The sequence below is a fragment of the Oreochromis aureus genome, linkage group 22, assembly GCF_013358895.1.
Source record: "Oreochromis aureus strain Israel breed Guangdong linkage group 22, ZZ_aureus, whole genome shotgun sequence".
NCBI classification, from domain to species: domain Eukaryota; kingdom Metazoa; phylum Chordata; class Actinopteri; order Cichliformes; family Cichlidae; genus Oreochromis; species Oreochromis aureus.
In genome coordinates, this window is record NC_052962.1 from 5326834 (window position 1) to 5347020 (window position 20187).

Sequence of the window (20187 nt, forward strand, 5' to 3'; positions counted from 1 at the left end):
TGACTACTGCAGCATAAACCCTGCCCCCTTTCCCCCACCTTTCCACCAGATTAGAGTTGCTGAAACAGATGCCCAAAAATCCAGAAATTTTCCAAGTAATCACCAGAAGTCTAGCTCAGCAGCAGTCTGCTGGTTAAGGACCCCGCTGTATTGTGTGGTCACACACATGAGCAGGTTAGTCTACCGTGGCATTCTCTCCTGCAGTCTGAGCTTCTATTCTTGCATCTCTGCAATGACTCTTGATAATCCAGACTCTCCTCTTTTAATCCTATTGAAGTAGAGCAAACATGGTGATTTGGAGGTCCGACAGCACTAGAGCGGCAGTCTCATGCGCTCTAATCTTGATCAGATTGTCAAACGATGTCTCCAGGATCTTTCAGAGTTCTCCAGGAATGGAACCATCAATTTTGCTGGAGAATGTGCTGGTTTTTGTTTTGGTCTAGGTGTTCTCAGAGTGACGGTAGCAGAGATTCTGTGCTACTTAGTCTCTTCAAGATTTAAGGGGAGGAGCCAAAAGTCATATGAGCGAATCAGAGCTCATGATCTCTGACCAGGTGATTTGTGGCCCAGTAACATAAATGCAACAGATTAACTCGTCAGCATAATGTCTGATTTCCTGAGAGAGGCCATCACTTTTCACCACAGCACAGGTCAGAGTCACAGGAGCTTTAATAACAGAGAGCAACCCCTTCGGGACCTCTTCAGAGCCAGAACATATGACAGACCCTAAAAAGTACAATTTAACCAATATAATAATATAATCGACCAATGACCAAATCACAGAGAACCCTTCAAAAATACAGAAATTATATCATTGTTATTCCATCCTTAAAACTTTCTTAGAGGAACACTCTCTATTGTCTGGTGGAGGAAGTGCAGCTGAAGTTGGTTGGAGGTGAAGGTAGATTCAGCTTTAAGGAGATTATCACAGTGAGCTAATTACAGATGCAGGGAGGCAGGCAGACAGTGAGAGAGACAAAGTGAGCAAGAGAGCAGGAGGAGGAGGGGCCCTGTGTTTTTTTTTGTTTTTAGCCTGTCTTTTCTGGCAGCTTTTGCAATCAGATTTATGATCGGAATTCAATGTCGTACCAAGCACATTTGCTTTTCCAAGATGACATCTATAAATTCTCAATAGGCCCCATTGGTTTGTGTGTTTCTTTTATCTGTTTATTTATACATTTTTATTTGTATTATTTCTGTTAAATAGTACATGCGTAATATGACAATATCAAAGGCAGGACAAAAAAGACAAAGAAAAAAAGAAAAGGGGAGAAAATATAATAATAAGATAAAAAAAATAATTAAAACACAGCACAAAAAGCACAGACACACAAATCATACACCTGTTCCCCAAGGCCCTATGTGTACGGTGATGTGTCGTGAGCCGTAACATATAGTGACTATAGTGTACTCAAGGGTCATCACACAGTAAAGCCAGCAAAGTCATGTAAATGGCCCAACTCAACCTGCCCCCTGTGTGACTCTGTGTTCTCTCTGCAGTTTAACTACATGTGAGTTGGTACCTTCATATTTAGTGTGATTTACTGAAATAACACCCAGTGATTTGTACTACCTAGTTTCCAGAAAGGTTAGGACTCTGTGTAACTGTAAATTAAAAAAAATTCTGCAAATCACTTAAAGCTTATATGTGACTGTTTACTGTCGGTTTAAATAAGGTAATCGCACTAGAAGATGCAGCAGTGCTGGCAGAGGAATTTGACTTGACCCACAAGATTATTTGTTATATGTGAGTAAAAGTGAACCATACGTGCGTGGAAAAATCCAGAAAAATCCTAAAACACAGACCCAGCATCCTAAAGCTGCTTCGCAGAGTCTGAAGTTAGAGAGAGAACGCTATTATTGTCATAAGGCTACCAGAAATAGACAGAGTATTACTCCGATACTCGCATCTCGTGACACATGTATTTATGTCCATGTGCGTACTTGTGTGTGTCTATATGCATGTATATGTATGTGCAAATGTAAGTTTACATATATACTTGTATAGGCAAATAGACAAGAGTCTGCTTGTGTTTGTGTATATATATACAGGGTGGGCGATTTATATGGATACACCGTAATAAAATGGGAATGGTTGGTGATATTAAAGTCCTGTTTGTGGCACATTAGTATATGTGAGGGGGCAAACTCCTCAAGATGGGTGGTGACCATGGTGGCCATTTAGAAGTCGGCCATCTTGGATACAACTTTTGTTTTTTCAATAGGAAGAGTGCCATGTGACACATCAAACTTATTGGTAATGTCACAAGAAAAACAATGGTGTGCTTGGTTTCAATGTAACTTTATTCTTTCATGAGTTATTTACAAGTTTCTCTTTGTTCACAGCCATTGACATGTCGAAGAGGTTAACACGTGAGGAGCGGATCGAAATTGTGTTGATATCTGGTGAATGCAGTAACCAGGTCATTGCAGCAGATTTCAATGCAAGACACCCTACGAGACCAACCATCTCCCATGCTACAGTTAGCAAACTGCTTGCTAAGTTTCGTGAAACTGTTTCAGTGTTGGATTTGCCAAAATGTGGACGCAAGAAAACTGTCACTAATGAAGAAACATCAGTGGCTGTCCTAGCTTCATTCAGCAAGAGCCCACAGCGTAGCACTCGCCACATGTCACTGGAGACTGGCATTAGTCGAACATCCCTTCGGCGGATATTAGCTACTCACAAATGGCACCCTTACAAACTCCAGCTACTGCAGCATCTCAACGAGGATGACCCAGATCGGCGCACAGAATTTGCAGAATGGGCAAAACAAAAATTGGAACAGGACCCTCAGTTCATGCAGAAGATTTTGTTCAATGATGAGGCAAACTTTTATGTGAATGGTGAAGTTAACAAACAAAACCACCGCTATTGGTCTGACACTGACCCACATTGGATGGATCCCTCCAAGACTGTTGGAACAACAAAAGTGATGGTTTGGTGTGGTATATGGGGTACAACGATAGTGGGTCCATTCTTCATCAATGGAAACCTCAAGGCCACTGGATATTTGAAATTGCTACATGATGATGTGTTTCCCTCTTTATGCACTGAAGCTGGCACGTTCCCTGAGTTTTTCCAGCAAGATGGTGCACCACCACATTATGGGTGCCAGGTCCGAGCATTCCTAGATGAACAGTTTCCTGGAAAGTGGATTGGTCGTCATGGGCCAGTTGAATGGACCCCAAGGTCTCCCGATCTGACCCCCTTAGACTTTTATCTTTGGGGTCATCTGAAGGCAATTGTCTAAGGCAGTGGTTCCCAAACTTTTTTTGCCAGGCCCCCCTTTTTTACAAGAAAAATGTTCGCGCGCCCCCCCCCCCCCGCACAAACACATCCTCCAAACACACACACCCATATTTTGTTTACAAACTCCATTGCGGTTTATTTCACACCTCAAACATTTAGTAAACAATTAAGCAAATACAAATAAACGGCAATAAATTACAGGTAGTAATAAAATATACTACTAACTCTTTTACGCTACGTCCACACCTATACCGGTATTTTTGAAAACTCAGCTGTTTCTATGCGTTTGGGTCTTTCGTCAACACGTAAACGGCGTTGCGATTCACCGAAAACGGAGATTATTTAAAACTCCTTTTTTGCTTTTACGTGTGGACGAGGATTACAGAGTTCGTCACGCAACGTCAAAGGTATGTGCCTCTATTCACGTCACGCTGTGCGCCACGTTATTGTTTACATGAGATGAATTGCAGAATGGCAGATAGAGACAAAATACTGTTAATCTGACTATCTGCAGGTTTTACACGCTTACATATACACACGCAGTTACTGTCCCTGCATTTAGAAAGAAAAGAGGCGTCACGGTGTGATTATTTTACGTGTAGTTGTTTTTTTCCTGTGTAATAATTTTCAACATTGCTATCAATACATTTTTCAAAAATGTCTCTCTGTGCAAAATGGGTTTAAACACATAAACAGCTGTGGGATACTGTTTGTCCGTGATTTGAACCGGGGGAACAAATTACGGCAGGATCAGCCTGATATTATTTGTATCCCACTGTAACTTTACTGCACAAAGAGCTAACATGTCCAAAATGTCAGGAGTAGTTAGTTATTACAAGAAGTGTTTGTGAACTAAAATCAAGAATGTGGGATCCTGTTTGTCCGTGATTTGGAGAGCCCAGTGCTGCTCCCGCGCAGGGAAACTAATTTTGCAGGGAGACCTACCTCGGCACTTGTGCAGGTGAAGCCAAAGGAAGATATGCTTCACCATATTTTCTAGTCTTTGGCTTGGAAGGAAGTTGGTTTGGAAACATATTTGGCGATGCTTCATCTCCTGCTTTGTGTTTATGTGGGAGCCCCGTCAAAAACCTGTCCACAGTGTCCAAGCGCTCTTTTTTTTTTTCTTCTTTTCATACCGCGCCCCCCCTGCAATGGCTCTGCGCCCCCCCTAGGGGGCGGGCCCCACACTTTGGGAACCTCTGGTCTATGGTGTGAAGATACGAGATGTGCAGCACCTGAAACTACGGATACTGGATGCCTGTGCTGGCACTTCTCCTGCGGTGTTGCTATCAGTGTGTGAAGAGTGGGAGAAGAGGGTTGCATTGACAATCCAACACAATGGGCAGCACATTGAACACATTATATAAGTGGTCAGAAACTTGTAAATAACTCGTGAAAGAATAAAGTTACATTGAAACCAAGCACACCATTGTTTATCTTGTGACATTACCAATAAGTTTGATGTGTCACATGGCCCTCTTCCTATTGAAAAAACAAAAGTTGTATCCAAGATGGCCGACTTCTAAATGGCCACCATGGTCACCACCCATCTTGAGGAGTTTGCCTCCTCACATATACTAATGTGCCACAAACAGGACTTTAATATCACCAACCATTCCCATTTTATTACGGTGTATCCATAAAAATGGACCACCCTGTATATGTATGTATGTATGTATGTATATATATATATGTATATATATATTAGGGGTGCAACGATACACAAAATTCATGATTCGGTTCGTTTTCGATAATTTGGTGTCGATATTTTTTCGATACAAAAAAATGTTCTTGCCTTTTTTAAGTTATTAAAATTATAAATATTTCTTTTAACTCAAAAGTACAGTTTTTAAATTAAATGTTGCTGAAACAACAAAATAATAAATGTATCTGATGGAGAAATCACTCATCTGTGGAAAAGATTGTTTATTACAGAGAAATGGCTCTTTCCAAAATAAAAGCCATTTTGTCGACAGCAATAAAAGTAGCAATTGCCCTGTCTATCTCTTTTGCCCTCTTAGAGTCATGTGCTAATGGCTGTCTAAATGACTTGGGTAAAGTTTGTAGCATGCGCACTTGTTGTTGTTTTTGTCTGCTTCCACTTGTCCTTGCACTAGCGTGATGTCGGCGTAAATGTGCAGTCATATTCGCTGTGTTCCGACCGATGTAATTGAGCATTGCGTGGCACATCCGACATACTGTTGTACTTTTGTCCACGACGCGCTTAAATAGGGTCATATGTCACATGAAAACCAAAATAGTTCCAAACGCCATATCTGAATGACGGTGGGTGAGGTTCAATTTCGGGTATCGTTGAGACAGTTGCCATGCTAACTTGAGTGAATGCACTCGGTGCTCAGTGGATCTGCGCTCGACAATGCAGCCTAGGCGGAGTAATCGAATGCAGATCCACTGAGCCCTCAACACAGACAGCATCGTCAGAAGAAAAGTTGATCAAATAAATTAAAAATTTTGTATCGTTCAATACATATGGGTACCGAACCGAAAGCACTGTATCGAACGGTTCAATACAGATACATGTATTGTTGCACCCCTAATACATATATATATGCTTTGTAATGTTTTTTACCTCATTTATTTTAATTCTTTCTTGTATTTTATTACATTATCCCTCTGTTCAGCACTTTGGCCGACATTTAATGTCTTTTAAGGGATTTTATTGCAGACTGTATGGCTCTCAAACATAAGTAGCAATCACAGCAAACAAAGCAAGACAGATGATCCCACTACTTTTTAGCCTGAAGGACCCAGTGTCCGTGATTTCCAAACACAATCTCAGCTTCTGATTGGTCAGACCAAGTTATGCAACACTCTTTACAGTAAACTGAAAGAATGTATGCCTTTTCTCTCTCCCTGTCCTCTTCTTTGGTCTTGTTGTGGCTCCTCTGGTACTATCTGTTATCCAAAGTAGTTAGAACCATGTTCAGTACAAATACACCAAATAACTGTTTCTCTGTAATAGTGTCAGACACATATCTCTTCCCAGGATAACACTGGAAGAAGTATATAAATGAAACTCACAGGACTGCCCCAGTGAGCAAGACACAGACATTCATTGCATATGCTTTTGCTTCCTTGCACTGGAACTAGCTACTCTGTGTGCCTCCCTTCATAAGAGAATTTTTCTAACAGTTTTGGTCTTTTAGAGCCTTTTAGATCTCGCCTGTTCACTTTAGAGATTCTGACTTAGACTGTGCATGGGGCAGTCTATATGATTACTGATAAAGACCTCTGCCCAGTCACTTGTAAAGTGCCATTTGGGAAGATGAGGCCAGCAGCAGGAAAGGACCAGGACAGTGACAAACAGTTTGTTTATTGTGACACCAAAAAGAGAAGGAAACTGTCTGGGACCGTCACAAAACCCTATGCTGTACAGGTAGGTTACAACCTCTATTTACAGGTCCGGGACTATAGGAGTAATGGTTAGGAACCATTAAAAAAAATGGCCATTCGCTGAGTTGCGCATGTTAAAATAGTATAATAAGAATATTCTAATAAAAAGCTATAGAAGCTATAGAAGGTTGTAGAGTGAGTGTCAGTGTCTCCAGTGAGGCTTTCCTGTGAAATCTGGCAGTTCTAACTGACCAGGACTCCCGCAATTGCAAAGACCAGTTTCTTGGATCAACTGGTTATGTCATATCAACTGGTTGGCTGACTGAATTATAAAAGCTTAAAAAAATATGTGAGCAAATAAAAAAATAAAATAAAAAAACAAGTAAATGAGTAAACTTAAGAAAAAAATAAACTGAAGCTGAAATGGAGAGCTAAAATAGACAATAAAATAAAACAAAAATAAAGTAAAATGGCATGCGGAATGTAATTGCAGTAAGCTAGAACCGGACATGCTCCACGCCAGTGACGCAGAATTATGGAGTTATAGAGACCCGAGAGCGGTTGTACTTTTTCCCTTATGGCAAAAGTACTTTGGGTTTTAGGGAAAGCTAGACACTGAAAAATGTAAGTAGTTAGTGGGAAAAATAAAGGTAAAAGTAAGAGCAAATTACAGAAATTTGGATATGCACACACACTTGCATGGTTAAAAGAAGCTGAAAAACATAAGCTTTTGGGAAGGCAGAGATAATTATCCAAGCCCCCTTCCAGGCCCAAGGCCGCATCCTATCCTGTAGCAGAGGAAAGCCATCAGCACCCCTGTTAACAATGGAAGAACAAACACCTCTTTCCCCATTGCATCCATTTCTCCCACATCAATCTATACTACTAGCAGTAAGCTGCTTGCAGTCGACACAGCCACCACCCCTCAGTGTGTGCTATCTCACAATACAGGCAACAACTTAATTTCCCACATTTTTTGAGGCAGAGGCAGGCCAGGACAAACCAAGGACAGGGGTGGAAACTGCTACAACTGCGGCACAGGACTGCACTGAATGGAAAAAGGGCAGGGCCCAGTTAAGTGCATCCAACAGTGCATTTAACTGGGCAAATCCAAAACTGACAACCTTTGAAGTGATCCTTCAAAGGAAATCATCAGTAAATAAGGCAATGCTTCCCTGAGCTCCCACACACCGTTCTAAACGATTTATCACCAAAAGCTAAGTATGTCCCTATAAATGCCGATTTCCTCCATACTTGATCAATAATAGGCAAAGCAAGGCTTCGTAAAACACGGAAACATTCAAAGCGCTTGTGTAAAATTCTAAACCTGTTAACAGTTATGCTTGCAATAAATCAATTTATATTCTTTATTGCGGAAAAATTATGTGAGTGGATTATTATTATTATTATTATTATTATTATTCAGTGGCAGGGAAACAATATGCGAACAGCACCACCAAGGCTGGAGACGGAGCAATACTGGAAGAGCATATGGGAGAAGGACAACCCATAACAGCAATGATCAGTGGCTACTGGAACTAAGAGCAGACCACAGGATCCTCCTTGACCAGGGTCCAGTAACCATCACAGTGGCAGACATCCAAGAAAGGGTCTTCAGTATGAAGAGTTGGACACCACCAGGCCCCAACATTGTTCACACCTACTGGCTGAAGAAGCTGACTGCACTGTATGAGTGCTTGGCAGCACAATGAACCAGTTGATAGTCGATGACAAACACACAGAATGGCTAACTGAAGGCCAGACAGTCCTGATCCCCAACGATCACAGAAGGGACTGGTCCCATCCAACTACCGGCCAATAACTTGTCTCACTACCAGATGGAAGCTCCTGTCAGGCATCATAGTGGCTGAGATGAATAGGCACATGGCTTAACCCTCTAAGACAGGGCTCTAGACTAACTTTTTGCCACGGTTGCACTGGTGCGCCTAAGAAAAAAAGGCGCACCAGCACAAAAAGTTAGGCGCGCCCAAATTTTTCAACTGCATCGCTTAAAACCGCAGTTTTACATATGCACTCTTTTGGGGGGGAAATTGCTGTCCATACAGACAATATTGAGTTGTAAATGATTAACTAATAATCTTGTGCTTGTGCTTAAAGTGCTTTGGCACTCTTTGGTAATATTGTAGACAAGGCACTTAATCATCACATCGGCTCCTCTGACGACCTGTTTGCTGCTGCCTGCTGCTGAAAGGCAGTGAGGAGAGGGGACACTTGGGCAGTGCATTTATCGCATCATATAATGTGTTTTCTGGATACACTGTGCTTTTTCAGCGTTCAGAGATTGATGGCTCTGTGTCAGAGCACTGGCTATTAGTGATGTGTCAGTCGCAAACGAAACGGCTCTTAGAGCCAAATCTTTGAAGTGAACGACGCGAGCCGGCTCCCAATATTTTTTTTTTTCTTTCTCTCACCCTCTCTCTCGCACTTTTTTTCCGCTTCACTCCGCACGTGAGCCTTGTGCTTGCGCTGAGCAGAGGGGGGAGGGGCGGTAGTTACACTCGCAGTAGCAGAGGAACAGAGCTGAGGGAAAGAGAGAGAGAGCCAGGGACAACAACTTCACATTAGAAAGGTAGTAATAATCCACAACTATTTTCAGTTGCAGATGATAAAGGATTCAGAAAGTTTATTCATGGAGGCCTATATGACAGAGAATGTGCATCCTCTTTTTGTTTTGCATATTTTAATTTATATTTTATTGTGTTGTGGTTTGCAGTGTTTTGTGTTGTTTCACTTTAAATTTGTTTAAAAGGAAAAAGCTGAAAATTTATATAGTTAAAAGTTGAAATGTAAATTCAACTTTAAATTACGTTGTTTTTTGCATTTTATAATTTATTTATTACATTTTAAGTGGAGTGAATAAATAAAAGTATATTTACGGTGGCCCCTAGAGACAAAGCATGTACAAACTCCAAAGCACGTACAAAGTCCAAAGCATGTACAAACTCCAAAACACATTCTTTGTGTTTATTCTGCATTTACTTCATTATATTGCATAAATGTCAGTTACAAGCTTAACCTCCAAGGACCTGGCGTCCACATATGGATATTATATTTTGGGTTGTCTAGACCAAAATACTAAATTTTGCTCTACAAGAACCTGATATCCACTTACGAGGACATTATACTGCCACTGTTCTATTTAAATTTAAAACTAATGTCTTCATATGTGGATCTCATTTTTCTCAGAACCAAAAATCAGGTAAAAAAAAAAAAAAAAATCACGTAATTCGTTGTTTTTACAGTCATCAGGTCCCAATCAGCCCAAATAGTAAAGACAAATTAAAAATGCATGCCATGAAAGAGTTCGGGTCTTAGGAGGTTAAATATAAGGTTGAAAAAAAAGTAACTGCAACCAGGCTATTGATCAATTAATTGCGATTAATCGCGATTAATTACAGAAAATTCTGAGATTAATTTGTTAATTTTTTAATTTATTGACAGCACTAACATACATGTATAGATATATTTTACCATAACTCTGGATTTAGTGGCCTGTCATTAAAATTTCAACTGGTGTATACTTTGAAGTTGGAACACATACAAACTCCAAAAGACGTGCAAATTCCAAAACACATACAAATTACAAAGCACGTACAAATTCTGAAGCACATACAAATTCCAAAGCACGTGAAACCTCCAAAACACGTACAAACTCCAAAACACAATGGAAGTGCTCCAGGATGGTAGGGGCAGTGTTGAGCTTTTGTTACCTAGTGGCTACACAAGCCAGGAAGTACCAACGACCGGATTTGGTGTGTGGTAGTAACAGGTAAATGAACATTTTTTTAAAATTATTTGAATATATATGAGTGTTTTTGTATAAATATACAAACAATACACATATGCTTTCAATTGTGTAATTTAAGTGATCTAGGTTGCTTTGTTTTGGAAGTTGGAGTTTGTATGTGTTTTGGAGCTTGTACGTGCTTTGTCTCTATGGGCCACCGTATATATTTATATATAAACATATATAAATAAAACCATATTTTTTTTACATTAGTAATTCCTTTTGTGCATAATTGTATATTGTTGTTGATAATAAATTAATTGAGCCAAGCCGAAAGAGCCGGTTCTCTAAAAAGAGCCTCAACACTACTCTCTATCAACCTGCACTTTCAACTGGACCACGGCCAACCAGAGAGGTCCCGCCCCTGACTATGTCTGATTGGTTTAGACCAGATAGGGGCATAATGTGTGTCTGTTTTGACCACACAGAGACTTTCAGAGTTGCGGAGACTTTTCTTTTTTTTTTTTTTTACTCAAACAGTTGGTCGCACCGGTGCGACCTAGGATTTTTTTTTAGTTGCACCATTGAAAAATTTGGGTGCATTTGCGAATATTATTAATATTATATTATTATATTAATATTATGTTTTTGTTGCTGCAAGTGCTTTTTATGCAATTTTTGCAAAGCTATATGTGGAAGGAAACCGTGACCTAGGACAAAATGATGGAATAAGATGTAAGTACATTCCCTCCGGTGTCATATGCAAAAAAAATTATTGCGCTAGCTTATGTGGTTGCAGTTCTACAGAAATTTAAAAATAGTTACGTAAAACGGAGCGTGCCCGCTCCGACTGGTCTTAAAGGGTTAATAAATGAGTGGGACAAAGAAAGAAATAGGCAGGAATACCAGAGGAGCGAAACACCAGGTACTGGTAGATAGAACAGTCACCTGAGACTGCAAGACTAAGCTGACCAACCTATGCACTGCCTGGATTGACTACAAGAAGGCTTATGAATCGATGCCCCACACCTGGATCCTGGAATGCCTGGAATTGTACAAGATCAACAGGACCCTAAGAGCCTTCATCAGGAACTCAATGGGGATGTGACGTACAACACTAGAGGCCAACTTCAAGCCCATAGCACAAGTCACCATCAAGTGCTGGATCTATCAAGGAGATGTTCTATCCCCACTGCTGTTCTGCATACGCCTGAACCCCCTCAGTGAGATCATTGACAAGACTAGCTAAGGGTATCGACTACAGAAGGAGTCAGCCACCTCCTCTATATGAATTACATCAAGCTGTATGCCAAGAATGAACAAGACATCGATTCGCTGATCCACACCACCAGGATATACAGCGACAACATTGGAATGTCATTGGATTGGAGAAGTATAGTTGGGTGATAACGAAGAGTGGGGGGTAGACAGAAATGAGGGGATCGAACTACCAGAAGGCAATGTTACAGACATCAAGGACAGCTACAAGTACCTGGGAATCCCACAGGTAAATGGGAACCACAAAGAGGCTGCTAGGAAAGCTGCAACCACTAAGTACCTGCAGAATGTCAGGAAAGTCCTGAGGAGCCTACACCCTGCCTGTGGTCAGGTACCCTCCTCAGACAATAAGCTGGCCAAAGGAGGAAAAATAAGCCATTGACATCAAGATCACGAAGCTCCTGACCATGCATGGAGTCTTGCACCCTGAGGCTGTATCCTAAACAAAAGGAAGGTGGCTGGTGAGTAGTGACTGTCAGTACCACAGTCCCGGATTAGACAAAAAACATCCACAAGTACATCAGAAAGATGGCCACGACCGATTGCGTGCTTAGTGAATACCTTAGGCAGCAGAAACCCAAGAAAAAGGAGCAAGAGGAGGAACCGAGTAAAACCATCTTGGATGGTTCCTCCTGCCTGGCATGCCTAGCAGGCAGGATGGAACACCATAACCAAGTGGCCGGCATAGTATACAGAAACATCTGTGCCGAGTATGGCCGGGAAGTCTAGAGGGGAGACGCCCCCTAGGGTGGTCGAGAATGAGTGAGCTAAGATCCTGTGGGACTTCGAGATACAGATGGACTTAAATGGTGATGGCTAACTAACCGGGCATAGTAGCGGTGGACAAGGAGAGGAAGATGGCCATAGTGAGAGACATAGCGATACCAAATGACAGCAATATCAGGAAGAAGGAAAATGAGAAGCTGGAGAAATACAAAGGGCTCAGAGAAGAGCTCGAGAAGATGTGGAGGGTGAAGGTAACAGGGGTCTCAGTGGTAATTAGTGCACTTGGTGCAGTGACCCCAAAGCTAGGCGAGTGGCTTCAGCAGATCCCAGGAACAACATCCGAGATCTCTGTCCAGAAGAGTGCAGGCCTAGGAACAGCAAAGATACTGTGCAGGACTCTTAATCTTCCAAGTCTCTAGTAAAGGACCTGATAAAGACTGCCGCGCAAAAAGGGATTATATATATCTATATAGATATATATAGATATATATATCACACACACACACACACACACGTGACACATGTGGAGGTGCAAGTGGGAGCAAAAATTTTGAAAATACAGTTATAAGTCCAAAGTTTAATTACTCCTTGTGGTAGGACTTGACTTAAGCGGTCAAAGAAGTGCAGGAGACTGATGCTGTCCAGTGTAGCAAGTGATTTATTCACCATTTGGTGCCCCAAACAATATTTACAAAAAATAAATAAGAAACTCAACTCTATAAATAACTCAGTTCAAATAAACATAACTGAACTTAAATCAACAGAAATTAAGGTCAAACTGCACACAGCTACACTGACCTGAACCTTTTTCCTCAAACACCTGAGTTCTGCTTAAATAGTCCACTTAACCAAACGATTTCTTCTCTGGACTATTCCATTCAGTAGGTAGGTAAGATAAACATGATTATATTCAAACCTCTACTACTCTTTACTGGCAACATAAACTCTATGGTGTAATCAATACATATTACAACAATAAATCTATTTCTTCATAAACCCTCTAAAATCAAGTTTATTAAATTACAAGCGTTCTTCCCCTCCTGCACTTGGTCTCTTCCTGTGACCTCAGATGAACCCAGAAGCTATAAAGCAGGAAGTAAAACTACATTTCCTCCTTTTGTTTCTGGAAGACAGGTAGGTAAGGTAAGTTCTAAACAATACAAATTAACAGTTGAAATAAATAACATGTTAACTAGTGATGGTGAGATGAAGCCTCGTGATGAGCTGAAGCTTTCCATCCAACTGGTCGACTCATGGTTCGAAGCATTGTGATGATTCATTTGCTCTACTGCGCCATCAAGTGGACGATTTAAGTGAAATAGGCTCTGTGATTATAATGATGTGATGTGTAAACCTCTAAACTGAATAAATAGATTGTTTTCGTGGTTATTTATCCCAAATATTGTCTCAGTATGTCTGATACAAAAGAGAAAGTGGAAACTATCAGGACAGAGTTTTGGTATGATTGTGTAACTGTTAGGGCTGCGTATTGTCACTGATTTCTAGAATCGATTCGATCCAGGATTCGATCAGGGGAAATTGTGCCTCAGTCAGAAATATTATAATTCAGATCATGGATCAGTACATTTCTATATTTTTATATCTATAAAAGAAAGCTGACACTTGCGAGACTTTATCAAAGGTGTGAGCATCACAGCAGATGCCTTTGTGTCAAAGCAGCTAAGGATAAAACAGAAATACGATTTATAAAAATATTCCGCAGCAGATCAAAAACGAAAGAAAACCATTCATCAACATATGAACATTACCTGATGCTGCTGAATGAAGCAAAGCAAAGTTACAGAGGTTTAGAGACACGGCTAAGCGTTTGCAATTTTGCATAATTTTAAAAAGTTTAAATTTGTTTGGTAGCCTATTGAACAGCAGAAATTAGGTTTTCTTTTCGGTAGTAAGTAAAAGGAAAAACAGCGGCTGACAGCGCTGTAAACAACGGTAGACTTGTGTGTAACAAGCAAGGGAATAATGCAGAAAACAGATTTTAGACGGAAACTGTTCTTCAAGTACAGAGAGAGAGAGGGAGAGAGAGCTGTGGATGAAGTGTGATTTTTATCGTGGTGGAAGCAAAACAGCAAAAGTCAGAGGGAATTCATGACGATGTTTATGTGAAGCGTAGTTTGGATCTTCTTTTGCTGCTGGTTCAGTCAATATTGTTTGGAGAGAAATAAAACCTGCAGCGTCAGAATCAGCGCAAAAGACGTAAGCAAGCGCGGACCCGCCGACACATGAGAATTGGTGAGCTGTCCTTTCAGCCCCGACCGTGTCCGTGTCGTCGGGTGAGAAAGGCGACATCTCACTGATTCTGATCCGTCAGCGGTTCCGCGCTTTGTGTTTGCGTCTTTGTGCAGAATCCGTGTACCTGCTGTCACTTACTGTTTTAGCTGTTTGGTGGTTGTTGAAATTTTTGTGAGGTTTAACCTGAGATTCTAGCATTTCGGGCAAAATAAAGTTATATTAAAAATCGATTCAGGATTTTAATTAAACAATATCACGTTTTCCAAGCGAGAATCGATTTTAATCGATAATCAAAACCCGCCCCTATAACTGTGTAATCATGCTTATGTATGTATACGAGACTGAAGAAGTCACTTGGATGAGTGACGAAACGCTTCTCCCACAAAACGCTACGTCCAGATGAACAGATTCAACTTTTGGAGACATGCTTATGTACATCTGGATAATGACACAAACTGTGTGGCGCTTCACTTTTTAATAAACTAAAAGACATAAATCAGGTTATATGATCTGTAGTGTTGTGTATTTATATTATGGTACTTATCATTTGTGATATTTATTACTGTGTGCATAGTTTATTAGAAGAGAAAACAAATCTCTTCCTTGCAGGCTCCATCGAAGAAGAAATGCTCAAGTAACTATGTAGCACGTAAACAATCCAATTCCGCAACACAATGTGATGGGGGAATCAGCTGTGTTTTGCTGCCCATTTTATTTCGAATCTGGCGCGAACCAGTGAACCAGTTCCCGAATCAGTCACGTGGTACGGACTGCCCGCGAAGCCTCGAACGTCACTGCATACGTAATCAAAGCAAGCCTCGATAGCGCTTCACAGACACGCCCCCGAGATTACCCGAAGCGCGATTCGAAGCTTCGACACACAGGACACATCACTAATGTTAACTTAACAAACTTGCAGGAATTGATTTAAACCAAGATGTTATATTATATAATCTGTAAAAGTGCAAAACATAAACAAACCCGGGATAGTAGATGTTTGCCTATTGCAGATTACATGTGAAATATGATTAAATCAAAACAACAATGTTAACTAAGAATATGAACAAATGGTGTTCTCACCCACTTTGTCACACTCCTCCACAAAAAACTCTAATAGGTCAGATTGGAGCCCTTGCCGGGCCGATTTGTGACCCCCGGGATTTACTGTTCTGCTCTGTTTTTGGGGTTGTTTTGGTTTAATTCTTTATCTCTGATTTAATACTGTTAGCATGCAGCCACCTAGCTTTGTATTTGCTGCTGCTGTCTGCATACAGGCTTAAACAGGAAAAAACAGTTTCCAGGGTCATCTACATATGGGACAGTGAGGCTGAAGGCAGTAGCGGTTTTAGATACGGGCGACACGGGCGGTTGCCCGGGGCGGCATCGTGGTGGGGGGCGGCATCACGGGTATCGGCAAAAAAAAAAAAAAAAAAAAAAAAAAATGCTCATACTCATGCTGCCCCGACATCAGCCAGCGCATATCGGGAATGTCGTAGGCACCGATCGGGTTTCTATCGCCCATTTGCTGGGAGTAAGGGCGCCCTCCGTTTGCGAGGTGCGCCTGCTGCTTACGGCACAGGGAGGAGAGGGCGAGGCGGCGGGGGATTCTCTGGCTGGCTGGAGCAGCATCTAATAACCAACTCGCAAAACAAAACAAAACAAAAACAAACCAACAAACACGAAAACACCAGACTTATAATTTGCACCGATGTTTTTTCAAAATTCTATACGCGAAAAGTGAGCGCGAGAGCCCTCGGTGCGCCTGCTTGCTGCTGAAGTCAAAGTAAACTTTATTGTCATCTCCGCTACATACAGTCCAGTATATAGAGAGACGAGACGACGAGGCTCCAGTTACAGCAGTGCAAGTAAACGAACAATAAATATTTAAGAGTAAAAAAATAAATATACACCTTAGGACTCGGGGTAAAGGGATCAATAACAATTTAAAATGTATATTTTATGTTTTGTTGATTTAAAGTCTCACACACAACCCGTTTTTAAAGTTTAAAAAAAAGAGAAAAGAAGAGGAGGAGTGTAGCGACTTCCACAGTCGCTAGAGGCCGGGGACTGAGCCTGCCTATTTGCCTGACGCGCTGTCAACTGTATGCAATAATGCGAGAGGTGGAATTGCTTGCTTGTTTATTAAAGTGCTTGAAAAGTTTACAGAGCAATGTGATCGGCTCGCGATTCAAACTCTTAAAACATCACAGGCTCTATTGCAACAAGGGGAAACTCGTTGTGCTGCGGTCAACAAAAACTACGGCTACCCAGCCCTCTCTGTCAAAATCAAACCAGTGAAAGACAGACTGACAACGCCCTCTTAATGTCACTGCTAGCACCCACGTGACTCCCGTTACACATCACCATAGCAACCAAACAAATGAAAACCCAGTGATCATTAAAATTCAATACATTTAATTATGGCTCCTACAAGGAGAAATGAGCAAAAGATACAGGTAAGCAGATGTGTCATTAGATAATGGCAGGTCATGTATCCTAAAACATTAAGAATCAGAATACTTTCTTAATCTCTAAGGAAATTATGTGCAGGGCTCGCAAAATCGCTAGCCCGACGTCCCGGGGCTAGCGATTTTTCCAGTCGGGCTACCAAAATCTATCTCTGCCCTGCCCGTCGGGCTATAGGAAGGACAAATATATGTCAATGCTTTTGCATTCTTTCGGACATGTAGCTGGGTAATTATGTCATTGGCATCGGTGAGCCACTGTCACTATGTGACATATTGAAATCGCGTTTAAATTTGCTCTTGTTTTTTGCTTTCACTTTGCAATCGCGCGAACTGTGTATAGAGAGCGGCAGTACTGATTGGTGAGTGACGATAATTTGCGCACCAATTCCTCTGACATCGTCTTATCAATCGTTAGCTTACTATGCGAACATGACAAGTGAAATCTCCCGCAGCAAGCTTAAACATGTGAGAGGTTGATCGCGCAGAGAATCGCTCAGCGTTATGTGAGTGCGTGTGTAAAAGCAGCAGGATATATATTTTAGTTCTGCTGAGCCAAATAAGACAGGTCAGGGTGAAGAAAGGACAGCCAAAGAAAAGCTTGCCACAAAACGGAAAAGTTATGACAAATGAGACTATGAGGGGAAAAAGAAAGTGCAGCTTTATGGTTTCATGGACAAAAGAATTTCTGTGGCTGCAATATGACAAGCTAAATAACCAGGGCTGCACATAAGTGGTCCGCAGGTGCGCATTCACTGTCAAAATAATTAACGCGCACAAGATAAGAAGTTGCAACGCGTGTTTGCGTACATAAGATTTTCTGGAGGAGGACAGACATTTGTTTAGAACTCTTAAAGATGTCGAAGAAGCTCCTTTAAGCAATTACTTTGGTGTTCCTCCACCTCCAAAGAAATGTCAGAAGGCGTCCGAACCACAAAAGAAGCGCGTATTCTCTGAAAAGTGGTTGTAGGAGGTGAGCTGGCTTCAAACAAATGATGAACGCACAGAGATTTGGTGCAGAATGTGCCGTGAAAATCCCACTCTAGCGGACAAAAACAGTGCCTTTTATATGGACGCAAACGCGCGTTGCAACTTCTTATCTGGTGCGCGTCTTTTATTTTGACAGCGAATGCGCACATGCGGACCACTTATGTGCACCCGTGTAAATAACATAATGTTCTGCCGGGTGTGTTGTTGGTTTCCCTCGATTTCTGAGTCGACAAGCGCCTTTGTTACTGGGACCTGTAATTTTAAGAAAGACCCCCATTAGAACCCATGAGAAATGCAAGAAATGCATTATTGCTCAGTCTGCAAATAACATACTAAAAATCAACCTGAAAAATCTGTTTAGAACAGCTACTGTGTTGCAAAGAGTGAACTACCATTGGCAAAATTTAGCAGTCTTTGCAAACTTCAAAAAGCAAATGTCCTAGATCTTGGTTCCACTTGCCTCTTACCCGTGACTTCAGTGGAAATTTCAAATTCAGGACCTGACACAGACTGATTCATGTTCTACACAGTTCTTACAAGTTCATAGAAATTTCTGTTCAATTAGATCCAAGTATTTGAGTTGATGATTGTAATTTTCATACAATGTTGTAATTTGTGTTTCAACAATTTTATAATTAATGTTTTGTTTCCGTTACGATATTATACATTAAATTTAATATTGTAACGGAAACAAAACAGGAAACAAAACATAAAAAAATTGCTCCCTTTTTTATTCGGGCTACTTAAATTTATTTTGGGCTACCAAAAACTGAAGAGTCCCTGCCCGAAGGGCTACCAGGGATTTTGAAATTTTGCGAGCCCTGATGTGGGTTATGTTCCTCCAAGAAGAAATGGTAAAAATAGTAACAGTAACAGACTAAACTCCAAACAATATATACAATAATATAATATTAATTAGTCAGAGTCAATTGTTGATTTGTCCTGTTCTCATTGTATGACGAATTATGATGTCTGTTTAGTAGCCGTTTGCATGCATACTCTCTCTCTCTCTCTTCATATGTGTGTGTGTGTGTGTGTGTGTGTGTGTGTGTGTGTGTGTGTGGGTGGGGGGCGCCAAAGGGAGTGTTCGCCCAGGGCGCCAAACAGGCTAGGACCGCCACTGGCTGAAGGGGTCTTACAGGACTGCTTTGAGACAACTGTCTGGCAGATATTTGTGGATGCAGCTGATGGCAACATCAATGAACTCACAGACTCTGTCACTGGATATATTGCAAAATGCATGGACGATACCATCACTAAAACCACCGTCCGCATATATCCAAATCAAAAACCCTGGGTAAATAAAGACATTCGTGCCAAGCTAAAAGCGTGGACCTCTGCGTTTAACTCAGGGGATGCTGATGCATATAAAGCAGTCCATAAAAAAGGCCAGAAAGGACTACAGGGACAAAGTGGAGTCCAGTTACCACAGCTTTGACACCAGGCGACTGTGGAATGGACTGTGCTGCATCACTGACTACAAGAAGGAAAACACAGGCAGTGTTCAGGCCACAGCGTCTCTTGCAGACGAGCTCAACAACTTCTATGCTCGTTTTGATGCAGACAACAGAGAGCAGATCCTCTATCCTCAGGAGCACAGTGAGGCTATAACTCTAACTCTCAAAACAGAAGCTGTGAGATGGTCTTTCAAAAAAAGTCAATCCTCACAAAGCTCCGGGACCAGACGGCATCCCAGGCCGGCTTCTCAAAGCGTGTGCCGACCAGCTAGCAGGGGTGTTCACCAACATCTCCAACCTCTCCCTGAGGCAGTCAGTGGTCCCCACATCCCTCAAAACATCCACCATCATTTCCGTTCCTAAGAAATCAGTGGTCTCCTGTCTGAATGACTACCGCCCTCATCATGAAGTGGCTTGAGCGGCTGGTCAAGGGGGGGCTGCTCCTCCCTCCCTGACACACTGGACCCTCTTCAGTTCGCCTATCGGACAAAGAGCCACAGAGGATGCCATCACCCTGACAATGCACACCGCCCTCACTCACCTGGAAAAAGGGAATACATATGCAAGAATGCTCTTCATCGACTACAGCTCAGCATTTAACACCATCATCCCCTCAAAACTTGTCTCGAAGCTCGTCGACCTTGGGCTAGGAACACCGATCTG

General features: G+C 41.6%; 1 protein-coding gene across 1 annotated transcript in view; it reads right to left on the bottom strand.

The window, feature by feature from the left end:
• Nucleotides 1-20187, bottom strand: part of rims2b (regulating synaptic membrane exocytosis 2b) — a 71330-nt gene that overhangs the window by 37806 nt on the left and 13337 nt on the right. The gene's annotated exons all lie outside the window — the stretch shown is intronic.